The 12261-nt window shown below is 38.6% G+C and overlaps 1 protein-coding gene across 2 annotated transcripts in view; it reads right to left on the bottom strand.

Moving 5' to 3' along the window:
• Positions 1–12261, bottom strand: part of TBL1X (transducin beta like 1 X-linked) — a 377352-nt gene that overhangs the window by 300719 nt on the left and 64372 nt on the right. Inside the window, exon 1 of one of the 2 annotated variants that reach the window (XM_036744224.1) lies at positions 1466–1486. The exons of the other annotated variant lie outside the window; for it this stretch is intronic. The gene's annotated coding sequence lies outside the window, so the exon portion shown is untranslated. Of the gene's footprint in view, positions 1–1465; positions 1487–12261 lie in introns of those variants that run through there. 2 annotated transcript variants of the gene reach the window in all.

The raw sequence follows: 12261 nt of genomic DNA, 5'->3' as shown, positions 1-12261 counted from the left end.
ATTGCTTCTGGCCTGAACCAGGAAAAAAAATCAATGCAACCTACAACTTCAAAACCTTTCTGAGGGTAATTAAAATAAGAGAAAGCCTTCATTGGAACTGACATGGAGCTTCAGTATCAGTTAAAGGGACAGTGCCCTTGTCTTAATATATTTTCTCCTTATTGAAAAGGAAATTTAAAAGCACAAAGAAAAATTACCGCCTCAATTCAATGGTTAGAAAAGAGTATTTTCTTTATCATGGAAATTCAGTTAGCAGTCTTTGACCTCTGAGTAATTTTACAATACAATTTCTCTCATTTTGGGTGAAGTTAAATGCTCTAAAGTACTCCAGAAGTTTCCCAATTTGAAAAGAAGAGTGTGAATTGGCTTCCTTGCAATAATCTAGCTAAACTCAAAGTACTTCTGGTGAATACATCATTCCAGTGAGTGAAAATGAAGATGTAATTATTATCTCTGTATGATGAACAGAGTTCCTTTAACTGAATATTTTCAATAACGAATTAACATTAGCTAAGAAATGGCTAGGAGGCAGAGTAGTCAGTGAAGAAAGAAATGGACTTGGAGTTAAAGCCAGTTCAAATTAGGAAGACCTGGGTTCAAGTCCTGCCTGTGATAGATGAGGGCTAGTCACTTAATCTTCAGTGACTCTTTTGCTGGTGAGTCCCCATGTCTGTGACCCCCTTTAGGGTTTTCTTGTCAAAGATACTAGTTTGCCATTTCCTTCTCCAGCTCATTTTACAGACGAAGAAACTAAGGCAAACAGGGTTAAATGACTTGCCCAGGGTCACACAGTTAGTGTCAGAGCACAGATTTGAACTCAGGATGCTGAGTCTTCCTGATTCCCAGCCCGGGGCTCAATCTGCTGCTCCACCTAACTGCCCCAAGTGTGCTAGAAAAGCCACAGCACATATGACTCAGTTTACCACTGCTGACTTCAATAATCTACAATTCAAATACTTTCTGTCTACTTCCTTTTATATGATACATTCTCAAACTGCTACGGAAAACATAAAAATACAGTCATATCATTTAAACTGGCCCTTTTAAGGCAATCCCAAATTAAAAGTCAAAAGTCAATAATTCGATGTTTTGAAACTATATTATGATATGTTGCTTTCTTTATCTAGGCACCTTTTTTTAAGCATTAAGTATTTAGTAGCTGGCTTAATTTGACCTCTCTCTAACCAAGACCGTTGCCGTGGCCTCCATCATTTCAACTATTCCCATTAATTCCACTGAAAGCCCAGTTTTAGGAGTTTAAAGAGAAAACAGGCTGTTCACGTTAATGACCTGGAGATGTACTTTTCAGTTACTAAGCTTTAAGTATTAGTAGATTTACACTCAACCAATAAAAATGCAAAGTAAATAAGAGATTGATAGAGATGCCACACTGATACGTGGGTCATAAAACATCGGTCCTACCTAGAAGCCTTATTAAATATGCCGTGGCTGCTTTTATAATTACCTGAAATACGGGGCTACTCTCCACAAAGCAGAATTCAGTCCACTCCTGGACAGATTTGTCTTGGCCCCCATCCAATCCAAAGGAGATTAGTTAGCGAAGTACCAAAAAGACCTTATGTAAAGCAGACCGCTCTGGGGATCTCAAAGAGGTTTTGAATTAAATACCATCCCCCAAAAGAGGGTTCAATTGGGGAGTATCAGGGAGCTGTCAAACGGTTGGATGTCGAATTATGAGGTATCAATAAAATATTTTGGGTTGTTTGTTTTTTCCATTACACAACACTGCAATTCCTGACTATGGACCTTTTGCAACAGGTTGTACCTCCCCGGCTAGAAGGCTTTCCTTCCTTCATTCCAATGAATCAATCAATATTTACTAAGCGCCTATGCTATGCCAGGCATTGTGCTAAACACCTGAGATACAAAATGAGACAAAAGACAATCCAGGCCCTCAAGAAGCTTACAATCTAATGGGAGAAACAACACACAACAAATTAACAGGGGGAAGGCATTAATCCCTGGCTCCCTTTAAGATTAGCTGTCACTTCCTAGAAGGTCCCTTTCAAAGCCTGCTAATTGTTAGTCCCCACCCCTCCTCACTCCACCCTTATATACAGGCAAATTACTTTGTACTTAATCTATATATACAATAAGGCTGGAAAGGCAGGCTGGAGACAAACTGTGAAGAGCACTAACTGTCCAACGGAGGAGTTAATAATTTATCCTAAAAGTAATAGGGAGCCATGGAAAATTCTTGAGGAGGGGAATGGCACGGTCGGAATTGTGCTTTATGAAATTTATTTTGGCTTCTGTGTGGAAGATCGATTGGAGACAGAAGGGCCCAATCAGGATGCTGTTGAATTTCACCTCTCTAAACTTCCTTGGACTGTTTACTCATCAGTTTACATCATCCAGGATATTATGCCTACAGTACCTACTACACAGGGTTGTTGACAGAATTAAATAAGATGATGTCTGTGAAGGTGCTTGGAAAACCTTAAATAAATATCAATTATTATTTATTACTGCTAACAAGCAATCTCACTTTCTGTGTACTACTAAAAGAAATACAAGGAATATCTTTCAATTAGATTGAAAAACAATCTTTTAAAAACCCACAAACTTGAAATACTTGTTTCCACAGTCCAGTTTGGGCTTCACTGTATGCCTGCTCCCCAGTGTTATACGGAGAATGAATTAATAGAAACGTGTAAGAAAATATCCCTGTCTTACTAGGATTTTATTTGGTCTAGACTATTGGCTTGAATAAACCATGAAGATGATTTCAATTATGCCTCTTTCTATTATCCATTCAGTTCATTTTCAATCTTGAGTCACATGAAATGATATTCAGAGGCTAGGGACCCATAATGAGTAAAAATAGCAGGGAAATGCCAAGGGCTAAAGCAAAAGACCCCTCATACTCAAAAGGTTGCATGACTACCAGAAGCAAAATAAAGGTAATTCACACTTTTGGTCACCATCCACATCTCAAAAGACAATATAAAGCTGACGAGCAGAAAACAACTTTGGTTAACCATCCACCTGTAGTTACCTTTACCAGCATTAGGTTGCAAATGCGAATGTGCTATTGCTGATACTTGGGGTGACTGGAGGACCAATGCAGGAAGGAAGGTGTAAGTGTTTATTAGGAGTTATGAGACAAGTATACTACAAAATTCTTAGAAGCAAAAAATAGGAAATACATTGGTTCCCCTCAAAGAATAAGTCAAATTCCCTTCGGTTCTAGTGGCAAAGAGGAAAACCAAATTCCAACACTTCTTGTAGTAACATTCCAGAAATGACACAGCGATTATTGTGAGATTTAACAAATCAAACTTTTTATTAAAATCCTTGATTTCTTCCAGGTAAAACGCATTAAAAAAAGGAGCTGTCTTAAGACATGATGGAGACAAATAAATGCTTTTCTTCTCGGCCTCTTTACCCATAAGTTTCTTAGACTCCATGATTTGTTAGCATCTCTTGTGGGTACCATACCAAATCTGAGCAAGTCACTGGCACAGATACTCTCCTTGCCTCAGTTCCCCTGACTGCAAAATGGGGGTAATAAGAGAACCTACCTCCTGAGGTTCTCGAGATAAAATTATATCATATTTAAGGTACTTTGTAAACCTTAAAGTACTACATAAATATTATTAGTCTATACCTTTATGTATTTCCTTGAAATAAAAAACATAGGTTAAATTGCCTATTTGAGATACTGTTTGTTTACTTTAGCTCTTCGGGGTCCTGTAATGAGGAAGTGACTCTATTTTGTCCTCGATTATAGAACATAATCACATGTTCTGTAAATTCCTATGACAATCTATTATCCATTTTTATAGGTGATGAAGTGTTATACAATACAAAAAAATTATTTCCTCTCTAGTTATTTGAAACCTAAGGATGGTGTCAGGTTCTTCAGACCTACAATCTTAAGAAATAGGAATTAAAGAAGTAGGAATTAAAAGATCTACATCTAATCTTGGATTCTAGTTGCTACTTCACTTAGAAGCGACATGACCTTGGGCTAGTCGATTTACCTCAATGAGTCTCAATTTATCTATAAAATGCCTACTTCACAGAATTGCCATCAGGATCAAATGAGATAATACAGGAAAAAGCACTCTGTAAACTGGATCAACTGGGATAACATCTATAAAGCTCTATATAAATGTCAATTATTGTTATTATAAGCACCGTGCTATGTGTTTGCGGAGAGGTTTGTACTCAGAAGGTAGCAAACAGAACTCTCACAAAGGGCAAGTCATTTCTTGCTTGATCTGAACATTTCTCTGATCATCAAGTTTAGTTCTTAAGGGATTCTATTTATATCAGGGCAAGACTGAGGAGCAAAGAAGAGAGCAAGGAGAGAAGGGCTTTCTTTATAAAATAAAAGCAACTGATAATAGAGGGATAAGAAGAGAAGGCTAAGATCAGAGTTATGAAGTGAACGGGGGGGGGGGGGGGGGGAGAAGTACTCCTCTTCCCTAACTAAACAAACCAGTAACTAGGTAATTCTCTAAGGTTTAATTATTCACCCAGCAGAACAGAGGTTTAGAATTCCACACCACTCAGCCCCAAATCAACAAAAGTCCTTATCCCCTGGGCTTAAAAGGAATCAGGAAGTGAGAAGGAAAGAAATCTAATCAACATAACACCTCCCTCCTCTTTCAGTTATCTTTTAGTATAAGCTTTTGAGAGGCAGTGTCCCTCAGTGGGAACTGGGTTCAAGTACAGTGACTGAAACATACTAGTAAAGCTATGACCCTGAATCATACAAGTTCTCAGTGACCCATGCAACTCTAAGAGGATTGGGGGAGGGAGTTTCCTTTACCAATGAAGTCAAGCTTCCTTTGAAAAAAATATTACAATTAAGCATTTAACCTATCTCAGGGGTTCTTAACCTGGAGTGTGTAAATGTATTTTTTAAAATATTCTGATAAATGCATTTCAATATAATTAGCTATATTTATTCACCTAAAAAACATCATTCTGAGAGGGAATTCATGGGCTTCACCAGACCATGACAGGGATCCAGGATTTAAAAAAAAGTTTTAAAAAATCTTCCTTAATTGATCGTTAGTTTATATTTGATAATCATTTCATAACAGCTGACATTTATCTGATGATTTGAGGTTTACATAAGTCCTTATACACATTTATCCCATTTGATAATTGCAAATAACCATTTCACAAAGAAAGACGCTGAAACTTAGGAAAGGGATGTGGGCCACACCCAAGACTACAACATTCCACGCTGACAGGACTTGAACTTGCTCCCGATTCCAGGTCCAGGCACATAGTCCACAGAACAATGGCCACCTGTCATCCTTCATGTAATATCTGAGTGAGCCACGGAATGAAGACAAATATTGTTATCAGACAGAAGTACAGTAGATGCCCTTTGCGATCACTCAGGCAGTTATTAGAATAAAAAAAAAACTTAATAGTTGACTTATCTCACTTAAAAACAAAAATAGTTAAAAGCTTTGTTATAAAGTAGGAACCAAGGATGTTTATATCTAACCAGTCAATCCATCAACAAATATTGGGCAATGGTGGTGGGGCTGGAGGATGATGGAAACCATAGAACTATTCCAGTTACGGGGTCCTGCTAAGTATCATAGCATAACCGGCATGACCACTTAAAATAGTCAAGTTCTCTTATATTACTGAGAGCCCTCAACAAAACGGTTACCAATTCTGTGTGTATTGTGACGTGTGTTCTACAGTATTACATGAAGTGATCATTCATTTGAGTAACATTGCTAGGGGTTGATGCACGGATCTGTCTAAATCGAGGTGGGGAACCTGTGGCCTAAGGCCACACGTGGCCCTCTAGGTCCTCAAGTGCAGGCCTTTGACTGAACTAGAGGACCACATGTGGCCTCAAGGTCAGGTTCCCCACCCCTCCTCTAAACAAACTCTTTAGATCAATCAGACTGATCTGACTGGCACACATAGCACGTGCTCATCAAATAACAGTTAAGTACAACTCTTCATCTTTTTTGCGCTTTTGTTTGCAGTTATTTCCTCCACCCATTTATACTACACCTGTCCAAATAGCACCCCATCCTTGGAAGATTCAAATCTCACTTCCTCCATTCAAACCTTTGCTGACCATCGGGGATTGAGTTATCTCACAGTATCTTCAAAAATCCTACGGCACTTAAATCTGGTAGCATCCAATTGCTAATGACAGGCTTGTATCTCTTAAGTCTTTAGATCCTACTTCTCAAACCAGAATAAAAATCAAGTCGGTATTCCATTTTCTGGCATCCTCCAATCCCCAGCATGGAACCATAGAGTGTGAAAGCTGGAAGGGACCTGGGGATCCAACCTTTTGCCAAAAGAATCCCCACTGTAATAAAGGGGACAAGTGGCTATCTAGCCTGTGCTTCAAGACCTCCAAAGAGGAGGCAGCTTTATGTCAGCTCTGTTGGCAAATTTTTCCTGATAGCAAATCAAAACTTGCCTCTCTGTAATTTCAAACCACTACTCCTGGTCCTGTCCTCACTAAGCAGATGCCACCAGGGAAACCCTTCCTGGCTTGACTCCAACTGAGCCCCAGCCCTCATCCCTAGACTTGCAGTGGGGATCCCAGAGCCCTGGCACCATCTTATCCCTAAATCTACTCCCTATTTCCCAGTAGTGGTGTGGGTCAGATACCTCCTGTACTCCTCTCCCTGCTCAAGACATAGCTGCTCATGCCACTTTGGAGAAGTAAAGAGAAACTGGAGAATACACAGGCCTTACCATCTACACTGCTCCTGAAACCGTTACCATCTGCCTCTCAAGGTCATTGTCCTTGAGAGCAGGGACTGGTTTTTTTTTTCTATTTGAAACCCCAGAACTTACCACAATGCTTAGCAAATAGAAATAAATGGGTTTTTATTCATCCATTCATGTAATAGGCATTCAATTAAAAATGTTTATTGGTTGGCATAGATTTATACATTGACAAAGACAGAAAGCTTTTTAAATTGTAAAGAATTTTTCAATGTGAACTTTGGCACTGAGGTCAAAATATTCTCTGAGGGATCACATTTTGGATAATACAATGAAATTCATTAGCATAATATATTCACTAGGCATAAAATATTTAAGAATATATCTAATACATTATTTGGGGTCGATTTTCGTTCATTAAAAATTGGTGGTTGGGATAGAAAGGAAAGGATTGTATTTTTCTCTTGCTGTAGAGAAAAACTTTGAGAAACTATGCACAACACTTTTAAAACCCCTTTACAAATGTGAAGTCATCTTGTTAGTTTAATCATACCAACAAGCATTACATTTATAACTCCATTCATAAAATAATCATGTTTGACACTTGACAAAGGGCCCATGATTTCATTTTGAAGCCCATTCAGGTCTTCTGTGGATCCTATAAGACTTCAGTCCATGCTTTCCCGTGAATCCTCCAGAGAGGATCTGTCCAGAGAGGACAAATGCAAAGTATAGCATATTCATTTTCAGAAAAGAAAATGGGGGCAGGGAAGAAAGGGAAAATTTAATTGAATAACATTTTCTGAGCTAACAGCAAGCTTCTGAGGCTTCTTTTCTTTTTAAAATCATTTTCATAGAATTGTGAAAAATTAATGCTTGACCAGACTGACACAAATTTCTCTACTATCCCCTCAAGCTAACACCCTATATCTCATCTCCTTTCATACAGCCAAATGCCTTGAAAAAAAACATCTCTCTTTCATTGCCTCTGTTTCTCAGACCTCTGCAACAAACTGGCTTCCAAACTCACCACTCAACTGAAATCTCTCTCTCCGATATCTTTTACCAATGATTTATCTCTTAATTGCCAAACCTGACGGGCGTTTCTCAAATCCTTGTCCTTTCTGACCTCTCTTCAGCATCTGACATTACTGACCACATTCTGTTCTGGGATACTCTCAACTCTCTGGGTGTTTTTGATACTCCTCCTTCATGGTCTTCTTATCTCATCTCTCCTCTGCTAGATCACCACCCGTATCTCATGTTCCCTAACAATAGGTATTCCTAAAGCTCCTGGACTTCTTTTTCTCTCTCTTCACTCTCTCTGGCTGACCTTACTAGCTCCCATGGGTTTAATTATCATCTCCACAAAGATCAATATATCTAGCCCTAGTCTCCTGAGCTCCAGAACACATCACAAACTGCTTATTGTACATTCTGAACTGCTGTCCCATAGGCATTACAAAAGCTACGTGTTCAAAACAATCAATCAATCAATAAACATTATCTTTCCTCCCAACACCCCCCCAACTTCCTTACTTTTATCCAGAGTACCACCATCGTTCCAATTGCTAGGTTCACAACCTTGGAGTTAACCTTGCCTCCTCATTCTCCCTCACTACATATATCTAATCAATTGCCAAGGCTTGTCAATTTTACCTCCACATCTCTCAAGTGTCTTCTTATCTCCATTCACAAAGCTGACACATTATTTTATTTTATTGTTTGGGTTTGGGGGGGGAAACACTTTTTATTATTCTAAAATATAATTGTGGACATTCAAAAGTGCAACAGTTAACGTGCCCTTGGGGTATATAACAGTCAAAAAATATAAACAAAGGCAGTGATACAGCACCACATTATTTTAGACTCTCATCACCTCTCACCCAGATCACCGCAAGAGCCTCCTAATTAGCCTATTTCCAGTTTTCCCCTCTCCAATCCATCCTATACACAGCTACAAAACTGAAATTCCCAAAGCTAAGGTCACTTTGCTCCTCAATAATTACCTATAGGATCAATTATAACGTCCTCTGTTTGACATTTAAAGCCCTTCACAACCAAACCCCAACCTGATTTTCCAGGATTAACACACATTATTTCTATTTACACACTCTACAATCCAGCCCAGAGGTGTCAAACAATACAACACTCCAGAATGCAACTCAAACCAGATTAAAATGTAACCGAAAAATATTTAACAAAATAAGAGCACAATAAAACATAAGTAATATTCTATAATTCTATTTACTGTATTTTAAAATAAATAAAAATACAATAGAACATAGATAATATTAATAGTGGTCTTCTAAGTCAATACGCAGCCTGCAGGTTTCCTTGTAGATAGTTCAATGGACTTCACTTTTATTTGAATTTGACAACACTGGTCCAGCTAATCTGGCTTTCTTACTTCACAAAGTTTCTGGCTTTTGTCCTCCATGAAGGACACTGTCTAACCCTCCTCCACAGTTTTGCACAGGCAGTCATCCCTTACCCCTGTAATACATTCCCTCCTTACTTTTTCTACCTCTTAGAATCTCCTGCTCCCGGCAAGATAGAACCATTTCCTACATGAAGCCTTTTCTGATTCCCCTCCAGTGACTAGTGTCTCCCCCAACAAAAATCACCTTGTTTTTTATTTTGTATATATTTTTACATTGAAAAGATGGGCCACTGCTGGAAAACTTGGGGTCAGTGAACAGTATTTTGCAATTTCCCAAAAGAAAACCAGCCTGCTCTCTCCTTTTTCAACTCCAGGACCAGCTCGTTGTCTATCTGTATTATCCGTCTCAGACATACATACTGTTGAACAAACCCTATAGGTTGTCCTTTCAGATTCACATTAAAATCTGGGACATAGATATTCTTCATTCGTTTGGTCTTTAGTTCCTTTGAGTGATTATAAATCTCTTCCAGACAGCTCTGAAATGTCTCGGGGCCTGATGCAAGCAGCACAATGCTGTCCATAAACAAGGGCATCTGGAAAATCTAACCCCCTGAGAATGCCTCACAGACCTGGAGTCTCCTAGAGATCTCCTCTAGCACAGTGACAAATCCTTTTGGTGAGACGGGCATACATCCCCCTGTTTTTCACCTGATGTGTATTATTAGAGGGTCACTGAACAGGGTAATTTTATTATTACTCAATCTTGAATAATCTTCATATATGGCAGGGGAATACCTTGTTGTTAAAAGCCATATGATAGTGTTCTGCTGCACTGAGTCAAAATACTATTTAATAATCGACAAGAAACCCCTACTGGACCTTATGTTCTCTACAGCTTTCAGTCAATTGTGATTTGGTAAACATATTGTTGAATACCACTTGTGAAAATCTGCTTGTTCCCAATGAACAGCCTCTTCCAAAAGGCCATCGTCGAATATCTTATCAAGGTTTTACCAACATTTCTGCATGGCATTGAGAGTTGGGACACCACTGTTTCTGAAGAAACATCACAGAGGGGACCACGGAAAGATGTATGATGGTTGTAAGTCGGCTGGCTGCTAGATATAACCAGTAAGGAACTCTGAAGAACAGAAATAAAGGATGTAATCAAATAATTGTAAGACAAGAAGTAGGCATGTGGCTAGAAGGCTATAAGAGGTGGGTGGTCAGAGTAGTATCCTCCACTGGTGGTCTCAAGATGTCAGAAAATCAAGGAAGTGGCAAAACACTGAGCAGCAAACTCTAGGAAGACACAGATGAGGGTCCTACGAAATGGAAAGACACGGATGGGTTGCAGTCTGCATCATCTCAGGGAACTCGGACAATGAATTCATAAATCCGTTTGAGTATTAAGTAGATTTTTACATGCTTATATACTGACATTAGCTCTCCCAATAGGATATTAGCTCCTTGAAGTGAGGGACCACATCATAGTAAATCTTTATAGCTATGCTAGGACGGGTATCTGTATCTAGTGCTATGAGCCACTCTTAGCCTGAGAGCTCAGAGAAATAATTAATGAAAACATACTTAATAAGCCTCAGGAAAAGGGGACAAGGAGATAAAAATACTCTGTAACAGGGTTCCATGAGGAAGTTCCAAGCTCCATGATCAAGCCATAGAATAACAGATAACTTGCACAGATTTTAATTAGTGTATATTTATTGATCTGATATATTTTCAAATATAAGTCTTTTTCATCCAGGTGACTCAGAGGCTATCAAGCAAACTGTATAATCTTGTTGTTAGAGGAATATAACAACAAAAACCCTAGTGCTTTCCTGGACCGAACATACATTTTCCGTAATACTTGAAAAGCTAAGGGTGGACCTTGTTTTGTCTAATGGAAGACAAGTAAACCAGCTATTGTCAAAGGTCCCCTCCACCTATATGAGCAATGATCGAAGCTCACTCAGTTTCCTCCTCTGCAAAATGAAGAGATGAGACTAAATGATCTCCAACATCCTTTCCAGATCTAAGTTCTGCAGTACAATGGCCCTGCATGTTTATAATCACTGGTATTTCCACTCCCCAACTGATATAGGGTCAAAGGAGATGACAGGTAGTTTTCAGATGAAGAAATCAAAGTTACCTATAGTTAAGAAAAAATTCTCTAAATCTACGGATTAGAGAAATGCAAATTAAAACAATTCTAAAGCAACACCTCACATCTACCAGATTGGCTAATATGACAGAAAAGGAAAATGACAAATATTTGAAGGGATGCAGGAAAACTGGAACACTAATGCAGTGTTGGTGGAGTTGTGAACTGATTCCAACCATTCTGGAGAGCAATTTAAAACTATGACCCAGCAATGCCACTACTAGGTCTGTATCTCAAAGATACAATCTCTTTTTTAAAAAAAAGAAAGAACCTATATGTACAAAAACATCTGCAGCAACTCTTTTTATGGTGGCCAAGAAGTGGACATTGAGAGGATACTCATCAATTGGGGAATGGCTTAACAAGTTATGGTGTATGATTGTGATGGAATACTATCGTGCTGTAAGAAACGATGAGCAGGATGGTTTTAGAAAGTCTTACATGAATAGATACAGAGAGCAGTGAGCAGAACCAGGAGAACACTGTACACAGTAACACAATACCGTACAATGATCAACTGTGAATGACTTTGCTATACTCAGTCACACAAAGATCCAAGACAATTCTGAAGAACCTGTGTTGAAAAATGCTATCTATTACAGACACACAGAATTTGTGATGACTAACTTTGATAGACTTGGCTCTTTTCAGCAATGCAAGGTTCTAAGATAGCACCAAAAGGCTCATCATGGAAAAAGCTATCCATATCCAGAGAAAGAACTACGGAGTCTGAGTGCAAACTATTTGCCCTCTCTTTTTTTTTTTTTCGTTTTTGGTTTTGTTTCTTCTTTCTCATGACTCATTCCATTGGTTATAATTCATATTTACAACTTGACTACTGTGAAAATAAGTTTAATGTGATGGTATATGTAGAACCTATATCAGATTACATGCCATCTTGGGGGGGAGGAGGGGGAGAGAAGGGGGGAGAAAATTTGGAACTCAAAAACTTGTGGAACTGAGTGTTGTGAACTAAAAATAAAAAATAAATTTTCTTAAAAAGAAAAAAAATTAT

The sequence above is a fragment of the Trichosurus vulpecula genome, chromosome 2 (assembly GCF_011100635.1).
Source record: "Trichosurus vulpecula isolate mTriVul1 chromosome 2, mTriVul1.pri, whole genome shotgun sequence".
Classification (NCBI taxonomy): Eukaryota; Metazoa; Chordata; class Mammalia; order Diprotodontia; family Phalangeridae; genus Trichosurus; species Trichosurus vulpecula.
Note: the sequence above shows the minus strand (reverse complement) of the source record. Positions and strands in the feature narration are given on the sequence as shown.